The sequence below is a fragment of the Schistocerca gregaria genome, chromosome 3 (assembly GCF_023897955.1).
Source record: "Schistocerca gregaria isolate iqSchGreg1 chromosome 3, iqSchGreg1.2, whole genome shotgun sequence".
NCBI lineage: Eukaryota > Metazoa > Arthropoda > Insecta > Orthoptera > Acrididae > Schistocerca > Schistocerca gregaria.
This window is the reverse complement of record NC_064922.1, coordinates 849,349,530-849,366,510: the sequence shown is the minus strand read 5'-3', so window position 1 is coordinate 849,366,510 and position 16,981 is coordinate 849,349,530. Positions and strand designations below refer to the sequence as shown.

The window sequence follows — 16,981 nt, the reverse complement described above, 5'->3', positions numbered from 1 at the left end:
ATTATTCAGTGTTTCTCGTTTTCCTGCCGCCAAATTTCGCACTCAGTAGATAAAATTATATTTCATACCTTAATGCCTTCTAATGTTGGTAAACAGTGACGCTGAATCCTCTTAGTAGAGTGATCGGGATAAAAGAAGAGCACAAACCGCGAAACTACTCGTCCTACAACAGTTAAGTTTCAGCAAGATAGCAATCTTTACTGTAGTTGGCTTGTATCAAAAGTACCTGTAAGTAATGTAAATACATTATAGAAGGAATGAACGACTGTAACAGTAGACTTACAGAAATAAATATGTTATCCGTTAACTACCTTCTTATTGGTGATCGACACCCTACTCTAGTGGTGGGCAGGAAATTGCTTATCTGTTAGAAATCACAGTGATTGAGAAGTCAGATATCACAGTAACAACTTTACAAAATCTAATTGCGATTTCAGTCACAGTTAGCAGTCGCAAGTAGCATTTCACAATAAACGCCGCGAGCCATCTGTTGGCCGAATTCCATACTGCTTTCTGCGACTTCTGTGACAAGTCGCAACTAAGAGTCGCAAGTAGCAACTAAAAAGCGCAGGTTGCAGTGTCATCTGTTGAGCAAAGCTCATACTATGCTATACGCTACCGAATCAAACTGCGATTTCCGTGACAAATCGCAACTAAGTCACAAGTAGCAACTAAAAAGCGCAGTTAACATTCTTTTCCTAGTGCCATCTGTTGAACGACGTACGTACTTCTTTATAAGAGCCTTGTGCCTCTCGAGATCGGTGTGCTGTGTGCGTATGAAGGACTTATTTCATTAGTGGTACAAGTCCATTTTTGTTCATTTTGAGATACGGAGTCCTAAAGTTAAATGAGCGCTGAAAAATCTACAGTTGAGATATTCAAGTATATGGCTTCTGCTAGAAATGAAACTTTATTAATGTTTGTTTGGATCATTAATTTCAGAAGCATTATAGACAGAAAAGTGGAGGTAATGGACTTGTACCACTATTGAAATAAGCTCTTCACATTATATGACGACATGCACATTCAGCATCAGTTATGATTGGTCAAACACAGCTGTGACTCTGAATGTATTATATTAATAAGAAGCTGCATTGCCTTTTTCTCCTGAAAATATCAATTAACGTAACAAATGTGATTCTGCTTCCAATATGACAATTTTGGTTAATACTTCACATGTCTACAGGACTTTGCAATGTTAACACAGCAGAAATCAGACATCTGTATAAGTGTAGTGAAATGAAAACAGCATTATTGAGTCATATGAATGCCTCACTTTTATTCCGGCACAGTTCAAGACTCGGGATAAAAGTTTTGCCCCCTGGTGTTCCACATTGCAACTTCACACACACGAATTTTTTGCCGACACTTCAACCACCTACATGAGTAAGCTTTTCCTGTGTTACTTTCAAGTACTGCACCTAATCTATTCCTGATTTAACTGTAAGATCTGTATTTACCAGTAAATATGTGGCGGAAAATTACGGGTATAGGGCGGCTTAAACATGTGAAAAATGAGATTTTCATTATTCAATCACTGTATTTAATATTTATTATTCCTTTAAAATCGCATAACAACTTCAATAAAACACAGTTTAATCACTCATCTCTGCACATTTATTTCACAATTATGTCACTTTTAAACTGCAAATCCTCTAAGAGCTGTCTTGAATCTTCACGAGTCTCTCTCAATAGCCTTAATGTGGATAGATACGTACAGCAACCAGTAATCAAGAGTCAGAACTGTGTCTGCAAAATCACAAGGATTATTAAACAATTTTTGCTGTCACTAATTACATGCAATATAATTGACAGAGTAGATTGCTAATATTTGCTGTAATGAAAGCCACTCAATGGGGTATATTTCATATTTGCAACAACGATCTCACTGAAGTAATTAAGTCCACCGAAACACTTAGAAACTAACCTCTCGTCTGACGAAAACGGTTTAAAGACGCAGTGGCAATTTCTCCAGATCTGTTGACAAAGATATTTTGAATTATCAATTTACTGAGTGACTGAAATGTAGTTCGGGTACCTGTGAACATAACAATATGTTAGAATTCATTTTCTAAACACGAACTATTACGCTACTGTATGGCTACTTACATATTAATTACACTATTAATATTTTCACAGTTGTTTCTTTAATACATAATTAAAGCCAACGGAAGAACAAACGTAAAACTTTCTTACCAATGACAGATTTGTTGAGATATTTTCTGTGTGAGCAGATGTAACTTTTTCATACGGTGGTAAGTCGCAGAAGTCACAGAAATCGCGGAAGTAGCAGAAATAGCAGTGGCGGAGGGATACGCGACCTACGTTCCTTAACTGCGACAAATCACAGTTACGAATAGCAGATACTGAAAAGTAGCATTCACAGAAATCACTGATATCAGAAAATCGCTGTTTAGCCCATCACTACCCTACTCCAATCGATCAAGTTATTGCGACAAGCTTCGTAAATGTTAGGGAATTCCCCTATCAGTTTTGCGGTGTTGTCAGTTTGCGACACACAATGTATGGTGTGGTCAGTGCTCACTTTTAGAAATGGATGAATTTGTTGCTACTCAATCACTCATTTACATGGGACTCCCAAATCCGGATTTCGTAAATCGATTTCTCAGTGCCACTTCTGGGTGTTCATGCAAACACTTCAAAATTGGTTTTGGAAATCCATTTCTGGTTCATCAGTTCCGCAATCGATTTTATTTACCATGTAAACGCAACCGGTTTTGAAAAGTGCTTCGGTTCTCAGATATTGTCTTATTTTAAAATATTTTCGACTAATGTGGACGGAGTGGCTTTTTGTACAGTGAAGGATAAGTACAAATAGTAGACTGAAGCGGTTTACACCTCAATTAATTGAAGAGAAATTGCAATTGTTCTGACTAAATCATAGAGAGTACCACCTGTTTTCCAGGCGCCATATTCAACAGTGCTATACTCCGTCATAAGAATAAATCTGACGTAAACAAACACAAACACGATGACTTGTCAGAAGCTGTAGCAGAAGTACACTGGTGTTAAGCTCTTGGAAGTAGGTCCTGCTTGTGTGTTAGATATATTATTACTAAGTTACGTTAAATAAAATTCGAAGGTATTCAAATGTATTAACAGCCTTCAGCGTTTTTCTTAATCATGCTTTAGCTAATGTACTTTTAATTTTTTTAAAAAAAAGTGTGTAGTCACAGCCTCTGCACTGTTGTCAGGCTGTTAATATGCAGTCTGAAAATGGCTGAGGCTGCTTCCCCATCCGTGGTGAAACACACATGTGGAACACGGTTATAAAATGCGGAGAAATAGGTTGTCCTTAACGTTTTCCATAAATTTGCACAGATAATAGGTTTTGAAGTTTTCCAAGGGGCTATGTTAGATACAAATGAACGAAAGAATACGGTGGAGAGCGGCCTGAGCTAGCGAGGTGTGCGCATCTCTGCCGCTACGCTTATTCGGCTGTTGTGAGTTTCTGAAGAAGTTTCTGTGCTGTGAGCGCCGCGGGAAGCAAATTGTTGTGTGTTGTTCTTACAACCCCTGCAGATTGTGTTCTGCTCCCCACAGTATGGGAAAGAAGTACGCGCAGAGGAAACGTGTTTGGTAGGAAGGGTCCTTCGGTTGTGCACCTCACTGAGTCTGCCGACCAAGCAAGGAAGCCCCGAGTTTTGCCTAATGTTATTTTGTTCTCATTAATAAAATAATTGACATTCGAAACTATATTGGTTCTTTGCCCGTCTCGTTTTATGTCTGAACTGTAACTGCTCACATCATTTCAGGTTAGTTGGACCAGCTGGCTGGCCAGTGCTGTCCTAGAGAGCCTGTATACGGACAGGCTCTCTATGCTGTCAAAGTTTAACGTGCCAGTAAGGCTGTTGTTCCGCGTTATCTCTCATTGTCAGTCTATGTGCGTGTAACACAGCATAAAACATACTTGACTGTACTGGTCACAGCTTGACTTGCTCTTCATGTGAAACGAAATCTAATGAGATTCAAACAAACACGGAAGAAAACATGGCGTAATGTTTCAGTCTGGTTTATTCTTATGAAGAACAGAGTATAGCAAATCTACTTCAGACCTTCACTTGTAAACACGACAGCAAAAAACGGTTTCAGAAATTCTGTTTTTGTCTTTTGGAAGATTTGTCGCATGTAAACGTAGTGATTGTAGATTTAGAAACTACCGTCATTTCATTGGACAGTAGGTAAATACCATTCATATCGAACTTGACAATTTTTTTTTTTTAACGTACGGGCGCGGTACCCCCTAATGCGCGGGCCATTTGCCAGTTCGTAATTTATATCCTTTTTGCTTCCATCATAAGCTCTCATTTTGTTGCCCAGATAGCAACACATGCCTACCATTGTTAGTGTCTAGTTTCCTAATCTTAATCTCCCAGCATAATCTGACTTAATTCAGCTTCCCGCTGTCAGCTTCGTTTTGATTTTATTGATGTTCATCCTAAAACTTCATTTCAAGACATTATCAATTCCGTTTAAATGATACAAAAGTCCTCTGCTATCTCTGACAGAATTACAATGTCTTCGGCAGATGTCAAGCTTCTATTTCTTCTTCCTGAATTTCAGTTGCACTTCCTTTACTTCTTGCTCTATCTACATAATGAACAGGAATTTCTGGCCCAGCTATTGACAGATATATGTCCACCTGTGGCTTAATGCAAAAATGTTATATAACATTATATTTGACAATATAAAGTAAATACAACACCTACAAAGTTTCTGAGAATACTTGTTGACGAAAACTTAAATTTTAATGACCCACTGATAAAACTTGTACAGAAACTCAATTCAGCGTGCTCTGTTTTAAAAAATATCTCAAACATTTTTACCTCAGAAAGTTCCAGGTTGGCATACTTGGCTGTTTCTAGCCTCGTGCAACTTATGGAATATTGTTTTGGGCTACCATCACTTGCCACCTAAAGCAAACCTTTTCATTACAGAAGAACTCAATCCAAATAACAACATAAATCCTCCGCAGACACACTGAAAATCTATGTTCAGAAAGTTAAAATACTAACAAACAATATCCACACTATATAGCCACAAGCTTAGCTGCATGCAGTGTAGCGTAGTGGTTAATGTTTCTAGCTGGGGTGCTACGCATTGCCAGTTCAGACCTGACCACAAGGAACTGTTTGTTATTTAGCTCCTATCATTTCTGGAAGGTTCTGTATAGTTATTGTGTTTGTATATTCTAGAATATTTTATGTTGGTATAAATAGCAGTACACTCTGTGCAGGAATTCAGTCCAGTTCTGTTCTGACTGTACACTGGTGCTTCAAATCATCATCATCATGATTGTGGCTGCATTTAGGCAATGTAAAAGCTGTTGCTTCATGGTCAGGAACTGTAATACAGACAGTAAATCATTCTCACATTATGCATATTCAGGAGACTAATGGATTCCAAAACAGCAGATATCCATCAGTGTTCGTGGAGATGCTGGTCAGAACGTGACAAAAGGCTGAAAATATTCGACAGAGTTGCCATACACAAAAGGTGGGCTAACTTGATGTGTGGCAATGTGTACTTTTACAATGAAGAGAAACTGCAATAGCAGGGATAGATTCCAGGTCGAATTCAAGAAAATATTTGGCGACAATCGACAGCAAATTCACTTAGTGGAATATTTATTGAACAGGGTCCAACATCATGGAAAATACCAGAGTCCTATGTGCAGAATGTTTTAGCCTAATGACATGTTGTGAATCCAAATATGATGTAAGCTGACAAAATCTGACGTTTGATGAAAGGAGTCAAAAAAGATTTGTACCAGACCCATTTGCTAAAGGATGTCACAACAACAAAATTCTTCAAGTGTGCCAGCGCATTGAGTAGATGGAGCAGAAAATATATGGACTAAAGAGGTATGACCAATTCCCAACTGTGGTACCTGTGGCAGTTGTAGAAAACCACTATGACTTGGTCTTCCTCATAAACCATGTTGTGAGAGAAGAGATTCAGCATTTTATAGCAGCCAGAACTGAGGGGTTGAGTAGGCAAGAATTAGCAACCACAAATGTTGACCCTATAAATCAGCAGATAACAGAGAATGTTGAAGAAGTGTATCAGTCTTTAGCCACAATTCTCACTGACAGTTAAACACACCAGGAAGAATGGTCTTGGGCTCATGCCACAGCCATCAAGGGACAACCCAGCACCTAACCAACACAGGTACAACCAAATTGTCTGTCAACTATACTACACCAGAAAACAGCTGACAAGAGGACACCACGCCAGTATGTTTCCACTGTGGGTGCCCTGGATACATTGCATGCAGCTGCAGAGAAAGAAGACAAGTTTTTGACAACTAGTAACCTGCCAGATACGAACCATCCCTACAGATCTGTTCACGCCAGTCAACAGCAGATGATTGTGGTCAACTTGTGTGATGCCCATTGCCTTACCCTGGATAAGGTTACTCCTCAACACAGTCAGAGCCATTCCTCATTGTCAAACAGAGGTACCAACCGCTTGCCTAGTCGTTGAATTCAGGAAAACTTGAGTAAGGTGACCATTTATGGAGGTGAGGCTGCCACAGATGAAAAGCCTACATGGACGACAGTCACCACATTTTCAGGAAATCAAATTGACGTCATTGCTGACAGTCAATGTGTCCCAGTACTAGTCGACTGAAAAGTTTCATTTTCTATAGTGTTAAATGCTTACCGTAATCAGCTAAAGAAGACTATGTTCCGTTATGCAGAAGTGGCTGTGCTGAGGGTTGCAAATGGCAAATAGTTCAGCTAACAGGAACATGTATTACAAGAATAGCTGTCAATGACAGAACACAGATTGCAAAAAGCTACTCAGTCTCACAAAAGGAATCTATATGCCAGCAACAATCGTAAGCATTGTAGGTGGTCAAGGAGAATTGTGGATCACTAATTGTCATGAGCAGCCGCAACTCATCCCTGTTGGTATATGCCTAGTAACATCTGAACCAGTTTAGGAAGGGCAGCCCAGTGCCATCGACAAAAGAATCTTGCTCTGCTACCACTATGGATAATGCAGAGGAAAATATCTACTATGGAACTGCCAGTGGTATCTGACGTGACAAAGAAACAATATCTGTGAGTGTTGGCTGTTCTGCACCAATTGTAAATGCTTTAAAATCCAGAGTGGAGATAAGACAGACCTAGTGGAACATAGTAAAACATCATATCAATACTGGGCATCATCCGCCAATCAGCCAGTGCTCGTATAGAGTGTAGCTAGCTGAACAATGGATAATTGTGGAGGAAGTGGTGAAGATGATACCAGGTATATACCACTAGCTTCGTTATAAGTCACTCTTCCATAACAACCTAACATCAAGTCGTGTCGTGGTAAAAGCCACATATAACACTAGCGTGCCGTGACACGAGATAATGTTACCCTCTGGGAGGATTTAGCGTTTTGACCATGCATGTGTCTAATGGATGAAGGTATCGGACAGTAATTTTGAATATATTGTCATTGATAGAAAAACTAAACAGGCTTTTACTTTTGGGATAATGAAAGTAGTAAAGTTCATATTAGGAGCATTAATATGAAATATTATGTTCAAGAAAATTGAATATTGGTTGCTGTAGTGACCTTTATTATGACTCCCTTTGAATAGCACACTGGATACACACGAATACAGTGCAATCTAAGTTGTGGGTAGCAGTAGTTACCATTAATGCACAAACCAATAATCATAGAAAGTAAAATTGTACCCCACTCATAATAGTAATAACAGCTGCAATCACGATCATTATGTGGCTCGGTACTGAGATGTTACTGTAGGAAGCACTGATCTAAAGTTGGACATGGAAAGGTTTTTGATTTAACTGACATATTAGTACCACAAATAAGATTAAATAATACTACAATTACACTGTTTATACTTCCATTTATATAAATGCATCAGATTACTTTAGTAGCGATAATATTCCAATTATCTTTCTAATATGAGAATAATAGGGTGGGGGACCCATAAACTGATACTGTATCACTAGTCAAACTCTATGATTATTTCAGTAGTAAGATTCATTTCAACTAAGTTTAATTCTTAACCCCACTTGGAATAGTTTGTTTTCATCCTTCAAAGCAAATTACTCAACACCGAGCTCGATTTACCTAAAAAAAAAAAATCATTCATGATAGCAATCAAGGCTAAATTATGCTTCAGATAAGTTTAACTTGTGTGCATTTTTCAGCATCTGTGAAGCAGGTATTCTAGACAGTAACATTTACACAGTCTGGCACTGAATTCTAGCACATTTAATACACAGAAGTAAATCACTAATTCATTAGAAACAGGATACTCGGTTTTCTGAACACTTAGGAGGGGATCCTGTATAGGCTTATGAATAGGATAAAAGTTATGGTTCTAAACACAGGTTTATAGAACTTAGATTATTATTGAAAACTCTCACACAAATTAACTGGTCCATGCTCCGATACATATCTGTATGTATGAAGCTGATGGAGCAGTGGCGAAGTAGTGGTAGCAAGTGATATGGTGGCTAACTGTACTCACGGCTCTTGATGTTTGAATGCTCTTTACAATTTCTTCTTGGCCACGGATTTTTAATGTGTTAGAGCTATTCGTTATTTCTGAGATTACCATGCAACAGCCAATTCCACATCCGAGGCAATATTCCTTCAAAACGGCTTCCAGTTGCCTCGTTTGGCACCTTTGATGTGTACCGTGCAACGGCTAGACACTGATTGCGTACCGTTCTCACCAAGGAACCGCCCAATTCGACTGCCAAAAGCACCTTTTATATCGCTCCAAGCCACTTCCATTGCGGAGAGACTTCTCTACATCTTTTACGTTATGCAATACAAGTGTCCTAAGCATGAACCACCTTCCAGTACACAATATTTTCTTTATAAATGTAAATATATTATAAAATTTCATTATTTTAAACATTATTTAGTTTTTTTCTATACATATATTAAAAACTTTAAATTTCCTGTCGCAAATCAATGACTTTAAGTAACGAAGAACAAACACTTCATAATCACAGATACACAGTTACATAGTATAACCTACTTCTAATTGATATAGGTGTTATAGGTGACATCAGTGAAACTCAGTCTGTGGTGCTCTCCTATGCCCCTTGTGAGAGAGGTGTATTAGGCTCTGTACAGAATACTGAAGACTGAACAAAATCATGAAAATAGATGTCTACCCACTGCTGCACATTGATGGCACCCTAAACTGTTTGGGAGGAGCAAAGTATTTCTCAACTATGGACCTTTAGCCAGGTTAGTGTTAAATAGAGATTGACAAGGCTAGCATTGTGCAAGCCCAGATCTGGGAAAGGGGGGGAGGGGGGGGGGGGGAGAGGCAGAGGTGCAGGCGTAAACTGGAGTATCTGCCCCAGGCAGTAACTTCAGGGGGCACCAAATTCATATTCTTGACAAAAAAAACCTTGTTTTACAAAGTCCCTAGCATTCAGTACACATTGTACTATCTAATATTTGTATGATTTCATAACATCCCAGTTGGTTTTTAAACGTTGTTGTTGTTGTTGTGGTCTTCAGCCCAGAGACTGGTTTGATGCAGCTCTCCATGTTACTCTATCCTGTGCAAGCTTCATCATCTCCCAGTACCTACTGCAACCTACATACTTCTGAATCTGCTTAGTGTAGTCATCTCTTGGTCTCCCTCTACGAGTTTTACCCTCCACGCTGCCCTCCAATACTAAATTGGTGATCCCTTGATGCCTCAGAATATGTCCTACTAACCGATCCCTTCTTCTAGTCAAGTTGTGCCACAAATTTCTCTTCTCCCCAATTCTATTCAATACCTCCTCATTAGTTATGTGATCTACCCATCTAATATTCAGTAAACATTATTGAACACTTTCTAAGTTGATTTTTGAATATGTGCACAGAGTACATGATGTCTTGGCCAGGGGAATCCCTGTCACATCAAGAAATAGAAAACTTTTCCAGAGAAAAAAGGGGACTGGTCTTGAGCAGAGCTGAATAAACTCGAATGAGTGAATGCCAATCGCTGTTTGTTTATGTGGTTGATTGGATGTGTGAATGATCAGCATTGTCATAATTATTAGCAAAATCCATATATTCAGACTACCAGAGTGGAAATAAATGAGTAACAGGAATAACAGATAAGAAAGATAATATATAATCTTTTCTGTGTATCTAAGACAATGAAATATTGACAAACTTTTTGCTAGATTGCTATACTGCCAGTTGTACAGTCCTCGATTGACAGCTGCTTTAAATTCTATTCTCCTGATGCAGGGTCTCAGCAGTGAGTGAAATGATGAAGAGACAAGGATGGCCTTCCCAAATTTGCAAATTAATTTTATCTTTGTAATAATTTTTATAACATTTTTAATGTATGATAGAGATATAAATTTTTTAACAATGCTGGTACGACAGATCCAAGCATATAGCCTACCACTTTCTGAAACAAACAGTTGAAGACAGGGGAATTAATAAAATGAAGAGCTTATGTCTTCTTTTGTTTCATACAGGAGCATCAAAACATTACCTTTGCCACAAAACAGCTCATTAATTTATCTTTGTCAGGGTCTATAACCCATTGAGTTTACATGCATAAAAAGGAAAGAACACACAAATAATATGATTCAACACAACTGATGGCACAGAAATAGGTCTAAAATTGTCTACGTTATCCCTTCCTCCCTTTTCATAAAGCAGCTTTACTTGTAATTTAATTATTCAGGAAACTGATCATTCTTAAAGGAAAAAATACAAATATGGCTAAGTACAGGGCTAACAATTGCAGCACAGTACTTCAGTATTTTGATAGGCACTCCAACATGAGAGTCCTTAGTCTTCAGTGATTTAATTATTAACTCAGTCTCCCTCATGTCAGGATCACAGAGTAGTATTTCAGACATCAATCTCTGAAAGGCATTTTCCAAGAGCGTTGTACGATTCCCTGTAGGAACAGTTTTTATTTAATTCACCAGCAATGCCCAGAAAATGATTGTTAAATATTTACATATACCTGGCTTGTCAGTAACAGAAACATTTTTATTACGAAATGACTTTAGATTGTCAGCCTTGTGCTGTTTAGCGGACACTTCCCTTTCAACTGAACATATGGCTTTAATTTTATCCTTTGAATTAGCTATTCTGTTTGCCTACCACACACTCTTTGCTTTCCTAATAACATTTTTAAGCATCTTAAAATACTGTCTGTAATGGGCTACTGTACTGTGATTGTGACTACTTCTATCAGTTTGATATAATTCCCACTTTGTTCTACATGACGTCTTTATCCCACTTGTCAGCCACCCACACTGCCTTTTGCTGCTAATACTTGGCTTAGAACATTCTGATGGACAGGAACTTTCAAAGAGCATGAGAAATGTATTAATAGTATTATATTTGTCATCTATGTTATTGGTACTATAAACATTGCACCACTCTTGTTCCTTAATGGAGTTTAAAAAAACACTCTATTAGCTTTTGTACATAGTCTGTAATTATATGTAACATTTGTTTGAGTCTCCCTTTTACTGACAGAATGTCCACCTAGTAACGAAGAATGAATAAGAACTAACAAAGAAATAGAGGGGCTGGCCAGTACTTACCTCAACTCAGTACAGCCGATAGAAACACAAAAAACAACCGAAAATTTAAGTTCCTAGTTTTCGTAATAAATGTTCCTTCATCAGGGAGGAGAGAGGGGAAAGAAAGGGAAGAAGGGAAAGTGGATTTAGTTACTCACAAACCAGATTATGAAGCAACAGGGAAAGGAAAACAGGGAGGGTAGCAAGGATGGAGGCATGGTTGTCAGGGGGAAGCCAAAGATCTGTTGCCTTCACTATTTCAGCTCTTAAAGCTACCCATTATTCTTCTTCTGTATTCGTTTCCCCTGTTCTAGTCCATTATTGCTTAATGTTCACTCTGAAACTCTCAACAACCTCTTGTTCTTTCAACTTATCCAGATCCCATCTCCTCAATTTCCCACCATTTTGCAATTTCTTCAGTTTTAATCTGCAGTTCATAACCAACAAATTATGGTCAGAATCAACATCTGCCCCTGTAAATGTCATATAATTTAAAATCTGGGTCTGAAATCTCTGTGTTACCATTATGCAATCAAACTGAAACCTTCTGTTGTCTCCAGGTCCCTGATAATAGAGTTTATAGATGTAAGCATTGTGGTCATATCTCAGAGATTCGTTCAACACATCTGTTCACACTAGTTTATCCTGTGCGAAACTTATCGTGTCTAAACAACTACTGCAACCCAACAGTCATTCGAACCATTGTACTGTGTCCACTCTGTGGTGTCTTTCCCCTACATCTTTCACTGTCAACACTTCCTTCCACTTACAAATTAATTATCTGCACCTATATTCTGCAAACCACCATGAGGTCCATGACAGAGGGTACGTCCCATTGTACCAGTTATTAGGATTTCTTCCTGATCCACCCATGTATGAAGCATGGGAAGAATGACTGTTTGAATGCCTCTGGTCTGCAGTAATTATTCTAATCTTATTCTGATGATCCCTATGTGATCAATACATTGGGGGTTATAGTATATTCCTAGAGTCACCATTTAAAGTCAGTTCTTGAAACTTTGTTAATAGACTTTCTTGGGATAGTTTGCATCTATCTTCAAGACTCTTCCAGTTCAGTTCCTTCAGTATCTCTGTGACACACACTATTGGATTTGAAGGAAATATCAAGGTGGTAAGGTAATGACCATGATTCTCTTTTCTAATCATCACTACTTTTATTACACGACAAATGTACAGGTCGAAGACTAGGCGGGAACTGAGGTCCCGGAAGTATACAAAACAAAAATCAACTCAAAGACATAATACACATATGAAGTTCTGGCCTATCGATCTGTGGATCGACGCCACAGATAAAACAAACCTGCTGCCCTTATCCGTATATGTTCAATATCCTCTGTTAGTCCTTTCTGGTATGGGTCCCACATACTTTAGCAATATTCTAGAACTGGTCACCTGAGTGATTTTTAAGCAATCTCCTTTGTAGAATGATTGCATTTGCCCAGTATTCTACCAATAAACCAAAGTCCCCCACCTGCTTGACCCACGACTGAACCTATCTTATCATTCCATTTCATATCCCCGCAAAGTGTTATACCCAAGTAGCTGTACGAGTTGGCCAATTCCAATGGTGACTCATTGATATATAGTAACAGAATACTACATTTTTTCATTTTGTGTTATGCAAAATTTTATGTTTCTTAACATTTAGAGCAAGTTGCTAATCTTTGCATTACCTCTAAATCTTGACAAGATCTCATTAAATATTTATGCAGCTTCTTCCAGATTGTACTACATTATATACATCTTCATTGTCTGCAAAAAACCTGAGATTACTATTAATATTGTCTGCAAGGTCATTAATATACAACATGAACAGCAAGAATCATAACGCACTTGCCTGTGGCACACCCTAAGTTACTTCTACATCCGACGATGGCTCTCCAACCAAAATAACATGCTGCAGTGACCCTACCAAAAAGTCCACAATCCAGTCACAAATTTCAGTTGATACCCCATATGATCATACATTTGACAATAATCTCTTGATGCCTCAGAATGGATCCTGTCAGTCTCTCTCTTATTTGTGCCATAAAACTCTTTCCTTTCTAATCACATTGTGTACAACTTCATTAATTACTCAAACTACTCTTTTAATCTCCAGAATTTTTCTGTAACATCGAATTTCAAAGGCTGCTGTTTTTTTCTTGTTGGTACTGGTTATACATTTCACTTCCAAATAAATCTAGAAGAAAGAAAGATATGGAAAACTTTGACAAAGATGAGGAACAGGATGGTAAGAAACATGTAAAGACATCAGGGAATAAGAGGGAGCTGTTGGGGGTAAAATGGTAGGGGATGACAGAGATTGGAAAGTATCTAATAAATAATTGAGGGTGTAACGTATAAGTAGTACTCGGAGGTTAAACAGTTTGCCACAGGAGAGGAAGTTGTTGTGGGCTGCATCAGACCTATCAGGGGACTGCTGAGGAAAAAAGGCTACAATCCAGATAAAAACATTCAGTTAAATCTTGCTAGCATTTCATTTGATATGCAACACTTGTCTAGATGTTGCAGGCCTACTTTATCCACTTTGTTCCTTCTGTTATTAGTTATTTTGATACCCAAATAACAAAACTTGTGTACTACCTTTGTGTCTTAATTCAGCTATGCTCCATTACCTTTATTACAATTTTAATGATTTAAGGACAATGTGCAAGCTTCTTCATCTCCCAGTACTTACTGCAACCTACATCCTTCTGAATCTGCTTAGTGTATTCATCTCTTGGTCTTCCTCTATGATTTTTACCCTCCGCGCTGCCCTCCAATGCTAAATTTGTGATCCCTTGATGCCTCAGAACATGTCCTACCAACCGGTCCCTTCTTCTTGTCAAGTTGTGCCACAAACTCCTCTTCTCCCCAATTCTATTCAATACCTCCTCATTAGTTATGTGATCTACCCATCTAATCTTCAGCATATGGTGACTAGCAATTTACTTTTCCATAACATTGCTATTGTTCCCTCCTGGATTTTCCATTGTTTGACTTTTAATGATTTTCATTTTATACCCAGTTCTGAAGACACTATATGTTCAGTTTAGCTTATTTTCCAGGTCCTTTGCCATCTCTAACAGAATGCTAGTATGATTTCACACTCTTAAGTTTTTACTTCTTCTCCCTGAACTTTTATTTCATTTCCAAAATTCTCTTTGGTTTCCTTTAGAGGTTGCTCATTGTTCAAATTTACTAACATGGGGTATATGCTACAACCCAGTTTCTCATCCTTCTCTACTATCGCCTCCCTTTCATGTCCTTCAGCTCTTATAGCTGCAATTTGATTCCTGTACAATTTGTAAATAACCTTTCCCTCCAAGTATTTTGAATTTTAGAGAGTGCACCCCAGTAGTGCTAACGCGCTGCTTCCTGGACTTGGGTAGGCGCGCCAGCCCCAGATTGAATCCGCCCAGCGGATTAATGACGAGGGCGGGTGTGCCGGCCAGCCTGGATGTGGTTTTTAGTCAGTTTTCCACATCCTGCTAGATGAATACTGGGCTGGTCCCCACATTCTGCCTCAGTTACACATGTCGCAGACATTCAAAACACGTTCGCACTATTTCACGATTTCCACTACATGCAGACAGCTGGGGTACACTGATTCCATCCCAGGGGATACGGGGTGGCGGCAGGAAGGGCATCCGTCCACCCCTCCAACCAATCTTGTCAAATCCGTTGTAACCATGCCGACCCTGCGATTGCTGCGGGACTATGGTGTAAGTGAAAGAAAAGCGAAAAAAGAGAGTGTACCCCAGTTAATATTATTAAAGCTTTTATCTAAATAAATGTAGGGAATAGATTTATTTCTCTTCTTAGGAATCTGGTGTAGAGCCTCGGCTACCTGATAACCAGTTCATGACCCCCACCCCCCACCACTCTTTGGTGGATTCATGCTTGGCTACCATGGGGCCCCAGCCATGGCTGCATTTTTTCCCCTCTGTGCTGCATGTCTATCCTCTTGATATTGTTTTTCCCCTCACTTGGGGAACATGTCTGGTATGTTCTTGGGAATGTTCTGTATTGTCTGTATCTGATGTAAGAACAGTCTCACTTTTGTTTTTCCCTCCCTTTTCCTGTCATTGTTTTTCTCCTCTCGTTCCTCCACATTGGCATTTGAGGTTCCTCTTTTCCTTCTTCTTCCCTGTGCTCTCCTGAAGGTCAGCCCACATGTCTGACATGTAACAGGTGACTGGGTGACGCATAATTGCCAGCCCTGGGTCGACAGGTAGGGTTTGCACATACTATCTGGTACAGACCAGGCCCAGTGCGGGGTGATAGCCTCAGCTGCAACCTTTCCAAATTGCCAATTGCTCCCCCTTGTGAAGGGGTCCCCCAGTTGGAAGGTGCGTGCCATCGGAGATGCTGGCAATCGTGGAGGATTTTCTCGCAATGAGTCAATCATCTTCCCAATCAATGTGTACCAAATGTAAACATAATGAGGCTAATGATTCAATGATCATTCCCGCTGCACCAGGGTTTCCTCGTGGTCTCACATACTGAAGATGGTCAGTCCTTTGCAATCATAAATCCATTTATTGTTCAGAAAGGGGTTGATGCAATTGCTGGCCCTGTGAAATCCTGCTCTCATTTACGGAATGGCACTTTTCTTATGGAGACCACTTCTGATTCTCAAGCACAACAACTGCTTGCTGCCCCGATTCTTCCCAGCTACCCTGTTTGTGTCGAGTTCTTCCTGTGGTGTAATTTACACCAGGCTGCTCGACAGTCTAACCGAGGCCGAAATCCAATTGTACCTCTCCAATCAGGGTGTGTTTGCCATCCATTGTGTAATGAAAAAGATAGATTCCTCCTTAGTGCCCATCCGCACTCTTTTGCTTCTCGCCTTTGATAGAGTGGTGCTCCTGTCCAAGATCAAAGCAGGCTATGAAATTATCACAGTCTGGCCATACATTCCGAACCCGATGCACTGCTACCAATGTCATTGTTTCAGTCACACCAAAATGTATTGTCGACACCCAGCCAAATGTGTAACCTGTGGTAGGGGTGTGCACGAGGGCAATTGTTCACCTCCTTCTTCCCCACTGTATCAACTGCAATGGCAGCCATGCTGCCTCCTCTCGGGATTGTTCCATGTATCATGATGAGTAGGCTGTCTGAGAGATCTGAGTAAAGTAGAAAGTGCCTTACCCAGTTGCTCACAAGTTACTGGCTAGTTGCAAACCCTGCGTTCTCCCGTCTGACAAATATAGTTCTGTTCTTTTTATCCCTCTCTCCATGAAGGACATGGCCATGCAGACGTGTGAGCTCCAATTCAACTCTGATGTTGTGAAACCGCCCAGTGTTAAGGTAGCATCACCACCCCCCATTCAGCTGTGCAACAGCCACCAAACTCTCGCCTCAAGGGGTGAAGCCATTGGCTACACAACCGGTAGGCTGGAAAG

General features: G+C 39.5%; 1 protein-coding gene and 1 long non-coding RNA gene across 3 annotated transcripts in view; one reads left to right on the top strand and one right to left on the bottom strand.

Moving 5' to 3' along the window:
* Positions 1–16,981, top strand: part of LOC126354777 (aprataxin) — an 86,659-nt gene that overhangs the window by 38,290 nt on the left and 31,388 nt on the right. The window lies entirely within an intron of this gene.
* On the bottom strand, positions 1,532–2,319 carry LOC126354778 (uncharacterized). Its single transcript, XR_007565382.1, has 3 exons — positions 2,197–2,319; positions 1,928–2,038; positions 1,532–1,749 (listed from the first exon to the last, which is right to left on the bottom strand). It is a non-coding gene; the product is annotated as an uncharacterized LOC126354778 (long non-coding RNA).